Source organism: Belonocnema kinseyi, chromosome 6 (assembly GCF_010883055.1).
Source record: "Belonocnema kinseyi isolate 2016_QV_RU_SX_M_011 chromosome 6, B_treatae_v1, whole genome shotgun sequence".
Taxonomy (NCBI): Eukaryota; Metazoa; Arthropoda; class Insecta; order Hymenoptera; family Cynipidae; genus Belonocnema; species Belonocnema kinseyi.
In genome coordinates this window covers 146,324,372-146,338,213 of record NC_046662.1, presented here as the reverse complement: position 1 = coordinate 146,338,213, position 13,842 = coordinate 146,324,372, and the positions used below count along the sequence as shown (strand labels likewise).

The following is a 13,842-nucleotide window of genomic DNA, read 5'->3' as shown; positions in this document are numbered from 1 at the left end:
AAATATTGTATTTTTCGTTGAAAGTTCAACTATTTGGTTAAAAGTTGAAAAAAATTGTTAAAAATAAACCTCTTTGTTAGAAAATTCACCTCTTTCCCTGGCAGGCCGAATGAACGGAAAGGATACGCCCTACTGAAAATTCCTGTATAGGTTCCTATATAGGATTCTACATAGGAACCAATATTTGTTACCTATAGGAAATGACATAGGATCCTTTGAAGGACCCTACATTCATTTCTGTATAGAATCCTATATAGGAAATGACATAGGATCCTATAAAGAACCATATATAGGTTCCTGTATAGGATCCTATATAGGATCCTGTATATGTTTTTGTATGGTACCATATCCAGATGCGCAGTAGTATTCCATGGCACCTACGGCTGAGCAGAAGTTTTTTTGGTGTAATGTATCCTTTCCGTTTACTCGGTCGTCCAGGCTATGATAGAAAATTAATATTCTTCTTTTGAAATTCCTGTTTGTGGTTGAGAATTCAATCGCAGGCATTTAAAATTGAATTTAGTATAGCGGAATCATTTATTTTATTTCAAAGAATTCATTCCCCTTATTTTTTGAAAAATATCCTTATTAATATTTTTATGATGTTTTGGCCTGTGAAGCCTATAAGTAATTTCTTTGCTATCGACAATGTTGTTTAAATGTAGAAAACTAATAGTTTAAGAAGTATTTAAAGATGGTATCATCAGACGAATTCTCTTTCACACCCTCGTTTTTTTTATAATGTTTTGAATTCTTGTTATAGATTTTTTAAAATGAATTTAGATCATGTAAAGCAGGGGAAAAAGGTTCAAATGGGGCGAAAATGCTGGATTTTACTTTTTTGGTATATTCTTCATATTTTGCTGAGAGGCAAAGGGAACTAGATAAAAAAAGGGGACTACTATAATTCCTGCAATTATATACAATTTAACTAATTTAATATATTTCCATTTTTTTACCTTCAACCTTATCTTGGGTATCATTTTTTTCCTGAGAATCCACGACTGAATAACACCGATCGTCTTCATCATCATATTTTTGCTTCGTATATTGTTCCCCGCCGTCGAGTTGATGCTTTTCATATTTTTCCTTATTGTCCTCGTTAGAACTCCGTGAGACTGAATAACGTCTAGGATCCTTGTCGTAATACTTGTCATCCCTTGGCTTTTCTCCACTGCGGCGCTTAGGAATGTCGCTTTGCTCCTCATTTACGTGGTTTTTCGAATCCTTAGTTAAATAATGTTTATTATGCCCATATTTTTGCTTCTTAGATTTTTCCCCGCTGCCTAGTTGAGGCTTCTCGTAATTTTTCTCATTGTCGTAGATAGAACTTTGTGAGACTGAATAATACCTAGGATGCTGGTCATGAAACTTGTCATCCCTAGACTTTTCTCCACTGCTACGTTTAGGAATGACGCTTTATTTTGCATTGATGTGGCTTTTTGAATCTTAAGTTGAATAATGTTTCTCATTATCATATTTTTGCTTGCTAGATTTTTCCCCGCCGCCTAGTTCAGACTTCTCATGTTTTTTCTCGTTGTTGTGGATAGAACTCTATGAGACTGAATAATGCCTAGGATGTTAGTCATTAAACTTGGCATCCCTAGACTTTTCTCGACTCCTACGCTTAGGAATGTCGCTTTTTTAATATTGATGTGGCTTTTTGAATTATTAGCTGAATAATGTTTCTCATTATCATATTTTTGCTTCCTAGATTTTTCCCCACCACCTATTTGAGGCTTTTCATATTTTTCCTCGTTGTCGTGGATAGAACAGTGTGAGATTGAAGAACGCCTAGGATGCTGGTGATGACACTTGTCATCCCTAGACTTTTCCCCACTGCTGCGTTTAGGAATATCGGTTTTTTAGCATTAACGTAGCTTTTTGAATCCTTAGCCGAATAAAGCTTATCATCATCATGCTTGTCATTAACTAGATTTTCAACTACAACAATAAATCATTTATATTGTTGTAAGGTCAAGTTAATAAAGAAGTGTTATAATTGATAATAGATTTTATGCTTTCACGATGATTAACTTTGATAAAAAGAGATATTTCGGGTTTCCCTCGTGTATAACACTATGAATTGTTTGCCGACGTTTCGTGAATATTGCAGTTCACATCTTCAGGGCTGACCTGAAACTGAGGTATCAGGTCATGATTTTCTTAGGTATACTTTCTACTATGCTTGTGATTGGTCCGAGCGCCCCACCGTGGGGACTGGTCTAACTTTATTGGCCAATCAAGTCTCTTTTAAAAAATCCTGGAGAACGGAAAGCCAAATCGGATTGGTATTATATCCATTGTCCCTATTGATGTTATTAGGGTGTTTTAAGATTTCGATTGCTTCTCTATGTTTTCTTAGAAATTTGTTGTGTGTTTTTGCAATGACTGTTGTTTCATCAAATAAAATGTTATGTCCTGTTTCGATATGATGTTCAGCTAGTGCTGATTGCGTGAAATGTTTTAGCCTGACTTTACTTTCATCTTCCTTCATACGTTAGCTCACCGCTCTCCCGGTCTCTCCAATATAGACTTTGCCACAAGAACAAGGGATTTTATACACTCCTAGATCACTGAAGGGTGCCTCTTTATCTTTAGGGTTATTTAGTAGTTGTCCTATTTTCGCAGGTGGTTTAAATATGGTTTGGATGTTGTGTTTGTTGAGAATTCTTTCTATTTGTTCTGTGACACCTTGGATGTAGGGTAGGGTGGTGGTCATTTTTCTCTCTCTTTCTTTCGTAGGTTGTATTGACTTGCTTTTTTGAGAGTGTTTTCTTATTGCTTTATCAATTTGTTTGTTTGTATAATCGTTCTGTATTAGAATTTATTTAACGTTTTGCTTCGTTAAAGATTTTAGTTTATAGACTCAGGTGAGATTGGGGATCCCATTGCTGCCCCTGAGGTTTGTTCGTAGAATTGGTTATGGAACGAGAAGTAAGTATTATTGAGACATTGCTCTATCAAAGGTACAAGTACGGAAGGGAAGTTTGTGAAAGATACAATAATGTCAATTGTATCCGAGATTGGTACTTTCGTAAAAAGAGATACCATGTCGAAACTCACTATGATATCTTGGGGTTGAATGTGAATCTGTTGTATCTTTTTAATAAAAACAAATGAGTTTTGGACGTGAGTGATGGAGTATCCTGTAAAAGGATTTCGTTTTTCAGGGAGGAAACGTGCTAGGTTGTAAGTTGGTGAGCTTATTGCGCTGACGATCGGTCTGAGTGGAATGTTTTCTTTGTGGATTTTTGGGAGCCCGTAAAGTTTTGTAGATATGGGATTAGTAGGTATTAAGTTAGATATTGTTTAGCTGTCAAGTTTAGAATCTTTGAGAAGAGTCTTTGTTTTACTGACTATTGTTTTTGTGGGGTCCTTTTTAAGTTTTTTGTATGTATCGTCAGTTAGAAGGACCATGGTGTTATTGTTATAGTCTTCTTTATTCATTATTACTGTTGTGTTGCCTTTTCTGCGGGTAATATTATAATATCTTTATTTTGACTGAGTTCTTTAATTGCGGTTTTTCAACGTTTTGTTAAGTTAAAGGATAGAACTTGAGCTTAGCGTAAAATATTGGCCGTCCTGCGTCGTATGTCATTCGCTTTTTCGGGTGAAAGGGTATATATTGTGGATTCTACATTGGTGATTATTTCTTCTTTTGGGATTTTCGATGGAGCTATAGCAAAATTATCTCCTTCAGATAAGGCTGAAATCATTTCATTGTTGAGGGGGTGGACAGAGATGTTTTTTACTCTATTCGTTAGTTGAGTTTGCTTTGCTGGAAATAATTTGTCAAATTTTGTTTTTTGTTTATGCGAGGAAAGCTCTTTAATCCGTTGGGATTGGTCAAACGATATGCGGTCCAACGTGGACCAAATGTCAAATCTGAGTGTCAAATCGATTCTGCATAATACAAGTTTGCTTCTCGTAAAAGAAAGAATACAGCATACCAAATTTCTTTTGCACACTACCTCTAAAAACTATTAAAACTTCACCTTTTCCTATTAAATACCCTCAGATTTGACAATTGATCCACATTGGACCGCATATCGTATAACAATCCCAACGGATTGAAGAGATTTCCACCCAAAAACAAAAAACAAAATTTGACAAATTACTTCCAGTAAGGCAAACTCAACTAACAAATACAGTAAAAAACATCTCTCTCCACCCTCTCAACAATGAAATGATTTCAGCTTTATCTAAAGGACATAATTTTGCTGTAGCTCCATCGAAAATCCCAAAAGAAGAAATAATCAGCAATTTAGAATCCACAATATATACCCTTCCACCCGAAAAAGCGAATTACATACGACGCAGGATGGCCAACATTTTACGCCAAGCTCAAGTTCTATCCTCAAACTTAACAAAACAGCAAAAAACCGCAATTAAAGAACTCAGTCAAAATAAAGATATTATAATATTATGCGTAGACAAAGGCAACACAACAGTAATAATGAATAAAGAAGACTATAACAACAAAATCATGAATCTTCTAACTGACGATACATACAAAAAACTTAAAAAGGACTCCACAAAAACAATAGGCAGTAAAACAAAGACTCTTCTCAAAGACTCTAAACTTGACAGCCAAACAATATCTAACTTAATACCTACTAATCCCACCTCTTTAAAACTTTAAGGGCTCCCAAAAATCCACAAAGAAAACATTCAACTCAGACCGATCGTCAGCGCAATAAACTCACCAACTTACAACTTAGCACGTTTTCTCGCTGCAAAACTAAATCTCTTTACAGGAAGCTCCATCACTTACGTCTAAAACTCATTTGATTTTATTAAAAAGATACAACAGATTTACATTCAACCCCGAAACATCATAGTGAGTTTCGACATAGTATCTCTTTTTACGAAAGTACCAATCTCGGATACAATTGATATTATTAAATTTTTCACAAACTTCCCTTCCGAGCTTGTACCTTTGATAGAACAATGTTTAATAATACTTACTTCTCGTTCAATAACCAATTCTTCGAACAAACCTCAGGGGCAGCAATGGGATCCCCAATCTCACCTGTAATAGCCAATATCTTTATGGAACATCTAGAAACTAAAATCTTCAACCAAGCCAAACTTACACCAGAATTCTGGTTTCGTTACGTTGATGACACATTTGTCACCTGGCGACATGGACGAGGTGAACTAAATAAGTTTTTTTATTTTACCAATCAATTACATCCTAATATCCAGTTCACCATGGAAATAGAACAAAACGAAAAATTGCCTTTCTTGGACGTATCAGGTCAGCCCTGAAGATGTGAACTGCAATGTTTCATTGTTTTTGCTGTCCTTTTCTGCGCGTGTTGAGAGAAGAATGTTTGACTTAAGATTATAATTTGCGATATTTTTCTTATTTGCGTTATTTTTAATACAATATAGGATAGACTTATACGTTTTTTGAGTGCTAGGCATTTGAGTTTTGATAACTTGGCCAGAATAGATTAGATTTTATGAAATCAGAAAAATAAATATTTATTATGCATTACTTTCGATGTTTGATTGTGTGAGCATTATTTTCACAGGTAAGAAAGCTTATCTCACAGAAGCGTATAGAGTCTATAAAAGTAGTTTCATACAAAATTCGGGCCGTGTAATGTCAAGTCTGGCCCAGATAACGCGACGGCTAGACCGCCTAATCATGACAGTCTATACCTTCCCAGATCTGGGACTGGTCAGCAATCCATACCATAGAAATTCTTAAGTGTCAATCAGCCAAATTTCTTAAATCATTCTCGAAGAACTGTCACGATTTTTAAAATTATACAAAATAAGAAATTGCACTATTGAAAATCAATTTTTTTCTTAAATGATGTAATTATAAATCGTTGTAAACTGTTCCAAAAGACCTGACATGCAAAAAGTTACACGAAAGTTTAAAAAAATGGTTATTAAAAGGATTATCGCAGTACGCGATCAAATATTTAAGTATATATGATACAAATTTTAAATGCTCATTAAAAATGACATTGTATGTCATTATCAAAAGTTGCAAAATGGTCTAAAATACGAAAAAACAAAATATTAAACAAAGACAAATTTGCCAAAATAGTCGGGAAAAAAATATATTGTGGAAAATTTTTTTTCAAAAACTATGTTAAAAAAAGGTTTAACCTTACAACGATCGACGTAGCTGGCTCATCCTCTAACCCTCCACCGGGGTTGTACGCTACCCCAAACTTGTACCGTGGAACAATTTTGTATAAAAATCTTAAAGTAGAGAATTTTTTTCTTTTTTTGATGTAGAAAACGATGGTAGTAATAATATTCTGTTAATTTTTTGAAAAATGTTAAATAATTTGCCAAACATGAAAAAAGACCTAACAATTCCGCAAAATTGATGTTTTTTTTATTTAAAAAAAACGTAGTTTCTCACCAATATGACCGATATAAAAAGAAAAAACGGATTTCAAAAAAAGAATAGTCACACTTTAAGGGATATAAAACACTTTTGCTTTTTCTTGAATAAACGTAATTATTTGAACATAAGGAGTAGAGAAAATTAGAGGAATTGGACAAATGGCAAAAATCTTGAAAAATACTAGTAAAATTAAATATTAAAATTCAGATTTATTACACACAATCAAAAACGTTTACAAATACTTAAAAATAAGGAAGTAATACTTACAATATGGCAATTCATTCTACAGCGGAGCAATTAGAGAGCAGGGCCGTCCTGTGTTCTAATTGCTCCGCTGTATAATGAATACCCATATTATATTATTTCCTCGTTTTTGAGTATTTGCAAACATTTTTTATTATTTATAATAAATCTGGATTTAAGTATTTAATTTGACTAGTAATTTTTCAGATTTTTGCCATTTGTCCGATAAATTACTGAGACAATTGAGATGTCGGATGCAAGAACTCGACAAGCGCTCGAAACCGCGTAAAAAGTATTGTCCAGTCGGGAAAATCTATCGATAAAAAAAAGTGGTCGAAACGTAAAATAAAAAATACATTCGTATTCAACTTGTAAAACAAAAGTAGCGATTATTCGGCTGGTTGTTGATAAAAATGTTTGAAATTTGCATAGTGTATTCTCAATATATAAGCGATGACTATAAACAACGCACTTTATTTAAAACGCGAATATGTTTGCTTTTATTTAATAGCAAATTGATTCCGAACGAAACACACGTTTTGCAAACTTCGACCAGTGGGACAGTCATCGAAAAAATATAAGTTGAAATAACTTGCCGCGAGAAAGTTGTTCACTAGACTTTGAGAAGTGAATTATGGTTAGGGTCCCGGACCAAACTGCACATGTCCTTGATCAGAAGGGTACCTTGAACTATGAATGGGGTAACGTACTACCCGGTGGATCGTTCTAGGGTTCAAACAAATTTTGTAAGAAAAAAATTGTTTGTAAAAATGTTTGTAAACAAATTTTGGAATCAAAATAGTTAAGAAAAAAAATTATCACTAAAAAATTTTTAAAAAGCAGAGTTTTTGTAAAAAAATGTTAGCGTTTATGCTAAGAACCGCCAAAAATTGTATCGATTTGAAATATATATTTAGAAATGATTTTGTTTATATTCCCGTTAACAGTTAATTTATTTGACATCTACGAGGTGTGTTCAAAAAGTAAGGTGACATTTCAATTTTCGCGGGCTACGTACATTCAAGTTTTAAATTTCTTGTTTTGTTGTGTTGGTACAATTGTCATATAAGAAGGCCGAGAAGATGTTGAAGACGAACCTCGCACTGGACGTCCCAGCACGTCAACAACAGATGAAAACGTTCAAGCAGTGGAAACTGCTAAATTTTTATCAAAAGATCCATCGCATGACCATCACGCAGGAGATGTTGAATGAAGTCAATAATGATCCTGATTTTCTTAAAAGGGTTATAACTGAGGATGAATCGTGGGTATATGGTTATGACGACGAAACTAAAGCCCAATCGTCTCAGTGGAAGCATACTCAGGAATTCTTACCACAAGATCGTACGGTCAATAAGGAGTATTACCTTCAAGTTATGTGCCGTTTGCGAGAGGTGATACGCAAAAAACGTCCGGAACTTTGGAAAAACAATTCATGGCTTTTGCATCACGATAATGCACCCGCTCATTCATCGTCGCTTGTGAAAGATTTTCTGACCAAAAACAGCACCACAGTCATGCCTCAGCCTCCATATTCACCGGATTTGGCCCCCAGTGACTTTTTTCTTTTTCCAAAACTGAAGAGACCCAAGAAAGGACATCGATTTTCAACGATTGAGGAGATAAAAACTGCATCGCTGAAAGAATTCAAGGCTATACCACAAAATGATTATCAGAAGTGCTTCGATGATTGGAAAAAGCGATGGCACAAGTGTATTTTATCTGAGGGGGATTACTTTGTAGGGGACAACATAAATATTGAGGAATAAATGAATATTTTTCGGGAAAACCACAAAGTCACCTTACCTTATTCATATATTCATTCAAAGCAGATCCAATAAAAATTTAGAGACAAAATACTCGCGATCAGTTATTGTTTATTGTTTTGAATACCTTTTCTGTCATATAGGACAAATGCAGGATTTTGCTGGGAGCGGGTGCCTCGTGGACCCTAAGAACACGAAGCGACCCAAGAACTACCGCCTTCTGCATTTTTCCCGCAAGTGTTTTAGCATATTGTTGACACGCAGGGATGCTTTTTAGGCCATTAGCAAGTGAAAGCTTGTCACCTCCAAGAGCGCCGATGATAAGGACGATTAGTTTAACAGAGTATTCCGGGTACAATCGTCGCAACTCCCTTATAAGGTGTCAATACCTCTCTTTCTTTTTATTCTCTTTGGTTATGATGTTTTTGTCAGCTGATGCCGAAAATTCGATAGCGAACATGGTTCGCTTCTCGAAGTCAAGAAGAACCAAGTCAGGCCTCCAGTGAGCAACAGAAATAATTGTCGAGAATATAAAGTTCCAGTATATGCGGCACTTCCCATTCTCGACAATTGACTCGATTTCCCTAGGCGCATTTAGAGGAGCGATATTAAGGTTAATGCCGTAGGAGTGACATAGATGGTAATAAAGCACTCTTAGTGCCGCATTGTGCCTTTGAATGTAGGTCGTTCCCGCCTGAATTGGACAACTAGATAGTATGTGTGCTAAATGCTCGTGGTGTGCATGGCACGCTCTGCAGCTATTATCAGGAATGTCTTGGCTCAAAATGTGGCGACGGTATGTTAAGGTGGAAATGACACCGTCTTGGCATGCAAAAATGAAACCCTCTGTACCAGACTTTAATCCGGGTGATTTAAGGAAAGCAAACGTTAGCTCACAAGACATTCACGGATCCTTCATATTTCTGTGGAAGATACCGTGCATCCTCTTATCGAGGAGCTGTTCACGAAAGTTTTTCTCTTGTGCTTTGTTAATCCGGGCTTTCAGGAGTGAGTACTCGAGATAGATTAGATTTGATGCATTTTGCTCACCCCTAATGCTGAAGTCAAGTCCGACTGTTTCAGCAGCCTCCTCCGCTGCTTTGTATAGAAATGCTCCTTTGCCCACTTCTTCGTGATTTCTGACCATTTTAAGAAGAGGATCTCTTCCATTTGCAACTCTATGTGGTGTACCCAGAATAATCCTGTTGTGAAGACATTCAAGACTCAATATTCCGCGACCCCCTTGACGGCTTGAGATGTACAGTCGCGGAACGGAAGACTCAAGATGCATGCTTTTGCTCATGTGCATAACCTTTCTTGTCCCGATATCAAGAGATCAGGGCTCGTTCTCCGTCCATGGAACTACTCCAAATGAATATAGTAGTACCGGGACGGCAAGCATGTTCGTTGCAGATACTTTGTTCCTCGCCGACAGTTCGGAAGAACAAATCTGTCGGATGCGACGTTTGTATCTGCTTCGGAGAGTATCCCTTATAGACGTCACATCCTGAATGCGGCTCTGTGGCACGCCCAGGTATGTATAAGTCTCTCCAGCGCAAAGATGTCGTATGGCGCTTCTATCAACGAGCTCAGGATCTTCAGGGATGCCATTATGTTTTCCTCGCTTCAAATAAACCTTGGCGCATTTGTCTAACCCAAATTCCATTCCAATTTCTTTAGTATATCGTTCGACAATCCCCAGAGCATATACACACACACACACGCACGCATATATATATATATATATTAGGCCTCGAATGATTAAAAATTACTTTTTGGAAGTTTAAATCTGAACCAGCGATAGAAAATATAAATATAAAATAGTAACATTAAATATAAAATATAAAATATAAAATAGTACGTTTTTGAATTTTTTGCGATACTTGAACACATTAAACGCCACAAAAAACAATTTTTTCCAAAAAACTGTGCATTTAACTTAAACCAAAAAAATGGTTTTGTCCAAATTACAAAATTTCTGAACTAAGTAAAAAAATTTGCTTTAAATTTATAATTCTTCATTATTATTTATAATAAAAAATGCATATAAAAAGCTTACCAAAAATGTTAAAGCAATCGGAAGTTTTTATTGAATTTTCAAATAAAAAAAAGGGAACAGAAGATTTTAACCGTTTTGACTTTTTTTTGTACTATTTGCGAATCTCAACTTATAATACAGTCACCACTAACGTATATAATTATGTACATATTTTTCTCCAATATATTATTGAATATAAATAAATATTTTTAATTCTAATCATTGTTTATTGCCGTTAAAATACAAGGTATATGTGCATTTCTGCGCAGGGAATTCGTATTGCCGCTGATCCTTCTCTCTCAAGTTATAGAAGTTAGCGAAAATTATAGCAACTGGGGACATAAGTTGAATGCGTGATTGGATTTAATTTGCAACCCACTGAGATGAGCTGTATTACAGAAATAATTTTTAATTAAATGCAAAATTCATCGAGTTTTGCCTAAAAAGATTGTTTAGATTAATGAAAATGTAAGTTTTTATTTTGTAAAGAAGACCCGTGTGGACAAATTTCGTGGTAGTCTTGAGTCATGCTAATTCCAGTAAAGTTTCTCTCAGGCATGTCTATTCACGCAATACAAGACTGGCGCTACACTGACGCTGTCTAGTTTTTTAACGTGTTTGATTCTAACGTTTCTACTTCTAGTCCCAGTCTTGGCGCTACATAGGAGTTCGTTTCGAATTTGATTCATTCAGAGTAATGAATAGAAATTCATATTCGACAAAAATGACAATTTTTTAAAGTTTTAGATGGCTGAGTGTATTAAGGCTACGTGGAAAAGTTATAACCAAAGAATGTGTAATTATCCGTCAAAAATTCGACTCCCGGCATATGTACAAGTCTTGCGGAAACACATGATTTCATTTTTTTTGTACACAAACTTTTAAAATATTTTTAATTATCTGAAAAACCTCTATATTAAACATTTAGGAAGTCAAAAATAATTATATTGTTTAATTATTAATTTTTTGTATGAAATTAGACGATCTGTCTAGAAACTAGCCGATCCGAACGTTACATTCCAATTTAGCCACTGGACAGTCAGTCTACAGCGCGCCAGTGTCGACTCAATGCGGACTAGACAGAAACAGTACAGCGCCAAACTTTTTATTCAAAAAGCAATTAAATTATTTAAATCTAGGTAAAAAGTAAGAAACTTAGACTCGAAATTATAGGGAATAGGGTCACAATTATTGGCACATTTTCTGTATGTACAACAATACTTTTTTAAACATACCAAATGGTCCATGTACAGATTTTACTTTGTGCTTGGTCCATTTTGAGCTTGGGTTTTCCCATCTAGCCCTGCACTTGGAAACGCTTTTTCCTTTAGGTGGCCAATAAAGAAATTTTCTGTCATTAGAAAGCCAAATATTGGGAGCTATATCACACCAATCCTCGCATGTTACAGATACCCATGATCTGACCTAAAAAATTATTTTCAGCTGTAAATTTTAATGATTTATGGACACGTGATAATTACTAAATATACCAAAAATTCACTATAAAAGAATTTGAATTCTTGATTGTCAAATCATCCCATGTAAACAAGTGGTATAACGATATATCTTGAAAATCTCATAATAATTAATGACGAAACCCGAAATGGTTTTTTATTATTCGAAGTTGTTTTATATTTTCAATTAGAAATTTTGAAAATTAAGCTATCAACTAAAATGTTATGCACGTCTCATATTGATGCTTTTTGCTGGAAATTAGTACTAAAAAAAAATAATATACAATCATAAATTTTCGAAAAGGACTTAAAAATTTATTTTCAAAAATTAGGTCGATTTATTTGTTTTAAGCGGAAATTTGCATGTTCAAAAAGAAATTTTTTCGGTTATTTTGGCCTTTTTGCTGGAGATCAAAATCCTTAAACAAAAATGGCTAGGCTTTAAAGTTTCATAACTGTTGAACAATTTTAGGTTACTTTAGCGTTGTACATACAAAATTAGTATTTTAGAACAAAAATCATTATAGTTTGAACGAGATTAAAAATTTTTCAGTGTTAGCTTATTTTTAAGTTTAAAAAAAATCGCTTACTTTAAACTAAATATTTTACAAAAATGTTTTATATGTTCATTCTGAAGTTGAGATATCAGTTTTTATCAATGATCAAAAACATTGTTCTTCCTTGTCTTTTTGGTTTAAAAATTGAAATTAATTGGAAATTAATCTGTTTTTGGTTTGGGATGCGACCAGTTTGTCATTTTAATTTAAAATTAATTTTTTTTTGGTTTAAAATTCAATTCTTTTGCTAAAAAATCGTCTTTTTGGGTCGAGGTGAACTGCTTTTAAATTGAAATAAAAATACATTTTGGTTGAAATAAAGACTATTACATTTCTCGTTAACAATTCATCTTTGGGGTTGAAACGTAAACTATTCGATTGAAAGTTTAACTTCTCTGTCAAAAGTTTCTTTTTTTTTCTTTTAAGATTCATAATTTTAATTGAAATTTCATGTTCTCGATCAAAAATTCAACTGCATACTTTGTGGAATTTTTTTTGTTTGTTTAAAATTAATTTTTTCACTGAAAATTTAACTATTTGTGTAAGAACTAATTTGCTACAAAAATCGATTTTTGTATTGAACATTTTTTAAAAATAAAAACTGAACTATATTGTTTTTGGTTAAAAATGGATGATTTCAGTTTAAAAAATTAATTATTTGGTTGAAAATGTATATCCTTCGTTGAAAATTTATCTTATTTGGCAGGCAATTTTTCTCTTGATTGAAAATTCAACTATTTGAATTAGGGGTTAAGGTGAAGATTCAACATTTTAAACATCAATTTTCATTAATTATCAAAAATATTATTTTCGCTTTTCTGTTCTACCATTTTAGATAGTCGACACTATGCATTAAAATAAAACTGTATTAATATTAATTTTATATTTTAATTAAAAAGTTGCGCTAGGCAAAAAATAAAAATCGCGCGCGTAGTACGTGTGTTTGTTTTCTTGTAGTGTTTAAATTTTATTAAAAGTGAAAATTTAAGACGTATTGTTTTTGAAAAATAATTTTTAGCGAAATTCCTACTCAAATGACATATATAAACGTAGTTTATGGTCTTATGACACATTAAGAAAATTTCAGTCCATTATGTTATTTACAAAAAAATTACTCAGGTTTAATGTAAATTGAATAAACTGAAAAAGTGAGGTTGGTAATATAGGTATTTGAGTGTGTCACATCCCCTTAAGAACTCATTATGATCTTTCAGAAGCCAATATACGAGGGTAGTTCAATAAGTCCTTAGAATGACCAACAGATGGCGCGCGAATCGCTCCAAATCATTTGTTTTCAGTCAGAACCACTTCCGACTAGATATATGGTGCAGTCACAGTCCACATCTTCTGAGTTTACGTGTTTTTATAACCAATTGAAAAAAAAATTGTTCGTTAAGAAAAATGG

The 13,842-nt window shown here is 33.9% G+C and overlaps 1 protein-coding gene across 1 annotated transcript in view; it reads right to left on the bottom strand.

Moving 5' to 3' along the window:
• The window catches only part of LOC117174117 (protein PTHB1), a 989,848-nt gene that overhangs the window by 898,990 nt on the left and 77,016 nt on the right, over window positions 1-13,842 (bottom strand). The gene's annotated exons all lie outside the window — the stretch shown is intronic.